Genomic DNA, 6310 nt, shown 5'->3' on the forward strand with positions numbered 1-6310 from the left:
ACCTTCACATGTGAGCTCAATTTGATAACATAAAAATGCTACATTTATTTTAGAGTAAATGTGTTATATGGCTGTATTTGATACCAGAAAATAAATTCTGAATAGTGAGCAACTGTTCTCCCCCTCAGACTTGGGTCTGCAAACCCTACCCCAGCTTCCAGGGTGTAAGCAAGATTTCTGAGATGCCAGAAGAAGAGGGATGTGGGTAGAGATTCCAACACCATGCCAGGACCTTTTATCTTCTTAGAGAGCATATATTTTTGGAAAACTGAAGAAATGAAGGGAAAACAAAGAGGATGAGCCTCAATGGAAAGAAGCGATCATTTCCATAAAAGTAGAAGTTGTCCATGAACAGGATTCCTTGGCAGTCCTGAATCCTGGAAGTGAAATGCCAGCATGAGTTCAGCTTTCATCCACTCATCTGCTAGGCGTCAGAAACACATTTTCAAGAGAAAATGGCAATAAAAACCCACTTCTCATAGTGCAATTCTCCAGAGCACTTAGGGATCATAAAATTATTTTTATATATATTAACAGTAAACAGTCTATTTCATCTCTTTTCTCATTTGTATCTAAGATGTAATGGCCTTCGGTGTGTTTTCTGAACAATTTTGTATTTGGGTAAGTATAACCTAGGGAGGTCCAGGACTTCCCTGAGAACCTCAGGACGGATGCTTTGATGATGCACACTAGACCTCTCTTTCCTCAGCTGTTGCCTCCATCACGAAGTATGGGTGTGTCTGTATGCAGGCTTGCATACTCCGTTGGGCTGTTCTGCATTTAACTGTATTGAGGAACAGTTGCTCTCATGGGACCAGAAGGAACATTCCCAAGTTCATACAGCAGGTGCCCTTGACAGTGTGTGCTTCACAGGATTCTTTTTCCAGCCCATTTCTGGGGTCTGTCCCTGTGCAGGGCAATCAGGATTTAGAAGTGAACCCTTGGGGAGGGGAGTTCAGACAGAAACTCAGGATACCACCTCAGTGTTTTCTATAGAAACTCCTCCTGGTTGCATAAAGATCTTCATTTCTTTTTTGTTGTTTATAAGATGTTTGATACAGTCCCTGAGAACCACAGCTCCTGAGGTAAAGCAAAAGAGTTTGCCATTTCTCAGTAGATTCAGACTGTGAGTATAAGCAAATGTGTGGGACTGCGAGGCAGGGAAAGCTGTGGTTGTGACTGACTGGGAAACCTCCAGAAGCAATGAGAACCACAGGCAGATATATATATATATATATATATATATATATATATATATATAGATAGATAGATAGATAGAAAGATAGATAGATAGAGAGACAGACAGACAGAGAGAGAGAGACAGAGACAGAGAGAGACAGAGACAGGGACAGAGAAAGAGATTTCATTCTTTTTTTTTTAAAAAAAGTATGTGTTTTATTTTTTTTATAAGGAGTGGAACCTAATCTTTATTTACAGGACACTGTAGGATAAGAAATTACACATAGAAATAAGAAACGCAGAGGACAGCTTCATATAGTATGTACAGTTTACAACTGTTCAAGTATAGTTTTTGTAAAAAGTGCTACAGTAACAAACCACATTTAAAAAGAGTTCTTAGAGAAAACAGTAAGACAAATTTATGAGAAACACAGCACATAGCTAACAACTTTGCGCCTCAGCTGGACATTAGAAGCTAAAAGTCCCGGGAGCCCCATCCTGAACTTGAAAGGCAAAGCCTTCAGAGGTAGCTTCTGGCACCACGTTTTGATCTTCCTCTTCCTCCACTGAGAAATACTTCTCAATCAAGCTCAACGAGGCTTTGTATACAGACTCATTTTCATGGCTCTGTAGTGCTTCAATTTTGTCCAAGCCCCCACAGTCTTCAATCATCATACTGAGTTTCTCTGTCTCACCTAGTTTCTCAGCAGCCTGAAAGATATTTGAAATGGCGTCAAGAATAACCAAAGTAATTTTGGTATCTTTTGCACTTAAGAGGTTCGTCAAAGGTTCTATTATGCCACAATGAACAAGATACACAATCTGCTCAACTGTTCCACCACTGGTGTAGTTAGTTACAGCCCACACAGCTTCCTTCTGTGTCTTAAAGTCGGCCTTAGAGAGAACACCAACAAGAAATGGGACTAAGCCACGATTCACAACTTGCTGTATTTGGTCCTGGCGTCCAGCTATGATGTTTGACATTGTCTACGTGGCTTCCTTTTGAATATTAATTTTGGGGTTTGTCAGCAGGCTGGGAAAGACTGCACGTGCTCTATCACAATTTGAGTCTGTTCGTCTGCCCCAGTGACAATATTCCCTATGGCTCTCAGTGCAGGAGTCACAATTGGCAATTCAGTAGCTCCCAGAAGCTTCACAAGTTGGGGCACAACTCCTGTCTTCACAACCATTTCAATGCGCTCGTTTGGGCCATCAGTCAAATAGGAGATAGCCCAGCAGGAATCTGCTAACACTTCTGGATCATTGTGATGTAGCAGACGAACTAAAGTAGTAAGAATCTGCTCAACTGCGTCTAAGGGGGTTGCAGGATTCTTGTTTCGACAAAGGTTTGAAAGTGTCCAGGTAAGATTACGCAGGTATCTGCATGCCAAGGAAGACAGGTCAGGAATTGCAAGAAGTGCCAACAGTGGGTCAACTGCACCATATTTGATAAATAGGTCTCGGAAAACTGAACCATCACCTGCAATGTTTCCAAGAGCCCACACAGCTTGCTCGCTGATGTGAGCATGGGGGGATGCCAAGAGAGAGATGAATGCTGGGATAGCACCTCCATCCACCACGGCCTTGGTCTGTTCAGATGTTCCAGACGCAATGTTAGTAAGCGCCCAAGCAGATTCAAACTGAATGGGACTACAATCAGTTTTGCCCAAGAAGGACACAAATTTGGGGATCAAACCAGCCCGGATAATGTTGTCTATAGGAGGCTGTTTTTCCCTAGAAAGCAGTTTCCGAGCAGCTTGAGTAGCTTGGAGCTGGCTTTCCAAATTGGTGCTGTTTATGCCTTTAACAATGTCCTCAACAGACCAATTTACAGTACCCTGATTGTTGCGGTTTTCCTGCAAGGGAGAAGTAGTATCATCGGGGAATGAGCTGACGTTCCTCCTTTTCAGCATTTGGTCATCTTTCTTCGCTTTCCTCAGTTCCACATTAACTTCTATTCGGTGGCGCCGCATTTCTGTACTGTCTTTTCCCTTGTTCTTGAATCTGTTAAGCCGGGCAGCTGGTGAATTAGCATTCTCATTGGTCGACATGTTTGCAGGAATAAGGGAGTAAGCTAGTAGACAAGGGAAGGCTGCACAGCGGGCTCAGGCGTCCACGAAAGGCGGTGTGGGGCTTGGAGTCTACAGAGTCGACGGCCCTCGAAACGTCCGCTGCTCCTCAGCCCTCAGACTTTGTGATAAGTTGCTAATTGTAGCTATCACTAGAGTCCAACGTGATATTTTCATACATTTTACAGCATACCCAGAATAGACACTACCTCCCTTTGTCTACCTTCCCACTTAGGTTTGTTTGCTGGGATCATAACCTAGAGCTTGCTGCATGCTTCCGTGGTGCTCTACCTCTGAGCTACATCCTTAGCCCCAGAGAAGGCTGCACTCACTCTGCATACTCCTGGGGTGGAAATGAAAAGACCAGAGATGTGATTAATGAGGTCACCCTGAAAGGCAATAACCCAATGCTTGATTTACTTTTATACGTATTGACCGTTACACTGGAAAGATAAATATCAACCTTTACATAATCATACAGGAGTTTTTGAGATTTCAGCTACTACCTACATTTTCTTGTTTCCTCTTAATTAGTGTCATGTTGAGAAGTAAAGATATGACTCAGCTTATTCAAATAGTTAATTTTCATTTATTTTGAAATCATATATCTATATATTCCTTTTAAAAGCTTAAGATTTGGTAAAGCAAGAAGATGAAACTCCATGGGTGGTTTTTGAGGTGAGCTATCCGTCTCACCGTCCTCTTCATTTGTGTCTATAGTAGAAGCAGTACAGAATCATCTTTCTGAATAATGATGAATGGGCAGCTTCCAATATTTAACCTTTTAAGGCCTGAAAACAGGGTAGTGGGATGTGAAGGGGAGAATGCTCAAAGTTCATTACATACCTGCATGAAGATGGCTTTTTATAGCCCAGCATAATTTTTAAAAAGTAATACTAATTAACTAAAAATGCTTGCAACAGTTTTGTGATAAACAGATAAAATCATTGTCTAAGATACCAGTTGTTTTAAGTTGACTTGTATCCCCACAAAAGCTATGTTGTATCCCTAATATCTGTATCAGTACCTGTGAGTATGACCTTATTTGGTTTATTTATTTATTTATTTATTTATTTTGTTTTTCAAGACAGGTTTCTCTGTGGCTTTGGAGCCTTTCCTGGAACTAGCTCTTGTAGACCAGGCTAGTCTCAAACTCACAGAGATCTGCCTACCTCTGCCTCCCAAGTGCTGGGATTAAAGGCGTGCGCCACCACCGCCCGGCAGACCTTATTTGCAAGTACAATTCTTGCAGGTGTATTTTAACTAAAATGAAGCCTTATAGGATTAGGGTTGGGTCTAGTTTATCATTATAGGTATGAGTTGGGGAGAAGACAGAACTTCTAAGGATACCATGAACACAGTATGTGATGATTGAAGGAATGCATCTCGAAGTCAAAACTATGCAAAGGACTTCTCTCAACTACCAGAAGAAAAGAGGAAGCAGGGAAGTATCCTTTGCCCAAGGTCTCAGATAATGCGGCCCCTGGCCTTGGTTTTATATATATAGAGTCCAAAATTTATGAGACTATAAGGTACTACTGTTTTAAACGGGGCAGTATGTAGTTTTTGTGAAAGCAAAATGTTAAATTAAAAGTTTTGAAATAGGAACTAGGAGAGATGGCAGTTGGTACGGTGTTCATTGTGCAAGCACGATAATCTGAGTTTGACTCATAAGAGCCAGATGCAGTCGTGAGCATCTTCAATTGTAGGTCAGAGAAGGCAGAGACAGGAGGGTCTCTGCAGGTCACTAACTGGTTAGTCTTGCATAATCAGCAAGTTCCAGGTTCAGTGAGAGATTCAGCATCAAAAAATAAAGTTGGGGTGATAGAGGAGGACACCCAGCATTGGCCTCTGACTTTTACATATACACATAAGAGCCTATATGTATGTATACACCACACACACACACACACGTATATACAAACACAATTTAAAACAAATAAGATAGCTAATTTCATCAGAGAAAACTTTTTTATTAATGTTTGATATAAACAATATCAACTGTATTTAGATCTAAACAGACACAGCTGTTGTCATGTTCTTATATAATTATCTTAAATTTTAGTAACTGAGTGCTGGAGACAAAGTTTTAGCAGTTTTGTAAGGAAACACAAAAATAAACAGAACAAAATTAGAACGAATTAGAATGTGACAACAAAGTCATGAGAACAGACACGGGGTATAGACACAGCCTTAATGGAAACAAACTTTCCGGTGTGTTGTGTTGTTGATTAATTATCAACATCGGTTCTCTTGTTGGGCAGCTATTAGTGGAAGCCAAAGGTAAATGTATATTTATGAACTTTATTTCTAAATGAGATAGCTGTGTTATCTTTTAGCCACTGTGTGCTATCTACTCTTGAATCAACATATAAAGAGAGTCACGCAGGCTCCTATCTCCAGGTTGTCTTCCTTCCAAACAGCTTTCTGCCAAACAATAGGCGTCAGTATGTCAAATGAACTGTGTCAGATATTTTTAGCTATCGCATCGCCATAAGGAACTAGAGCCATTCAAGAGAAACTTGGCTTTAGTTCTTTGTTCTGCTTCTCTTTTAGATTGCTTTTAGTCGTGCATATCTTACTCCATTTCCCGAAGCTCTACCAAAATGTTTAGTTTCCACGTATAGAAGCTGGGAAATTGAAGAGAAAGGTACTAGTGCCTTCATGGCCTTAATGAATGTCTTCTTGCCACATCATAGCATGAAGAAGTGACTGGGAGTGTATATAGAGACAGTACATGTGCTAATTCAGGTCTCTTCGCCTGTTACAAAGCCATCAATCCTACCATAAGGGCAGGCTTGTCCTTCATAGCCTTCTCCAATCCCAGATAGTGCCTAAAACCTACAACATAACAATTTTGGGAATTAAGTTCCTCACACATGGGCTTTTGGAATTCATATTCAAAACCACAGCACATGCTGAATCAAATGTTTCAGCTCCATGGAAAGCAAGCGAACCAGGAATTTCAATCTTACCATGATTGTTCCAGGAAGCTAGGAGCACACTGGTAGAATGCCTGCCCCAAGGCTGCTCCCTCCTGAGTCTCCTTCTCAGTGAGGCTC

General features: G+C 41.1%; 1 pseudogene; it reads right to left on the reverse strand.

Annotated features, from left to right (window-relative positions):
• Positions 1-1647: 1647 nt before the first annotated feature.
• LOC130870046 (importin subunit alpha-1-like) lies at positions 1648-3317 on the reverse strand (annotated as a pseudogene).
• Positions 3318-6310: the final 2993 nt, after the last annotated feature.

This window comes from Chionomys nivalis, chromosome 2 (assembly GCF_950005125.1).
Source record: "Chionomys nivalis chromosome 2, mChiNiv1.1, whole genome shotgun sequence".
Classification (NCBI taxonomy): Eukaryota; Metazoa; Chordata; class Mammalia; order Rodentia; family Cricetidae; genus Chionomys; species Chionomys nivalis.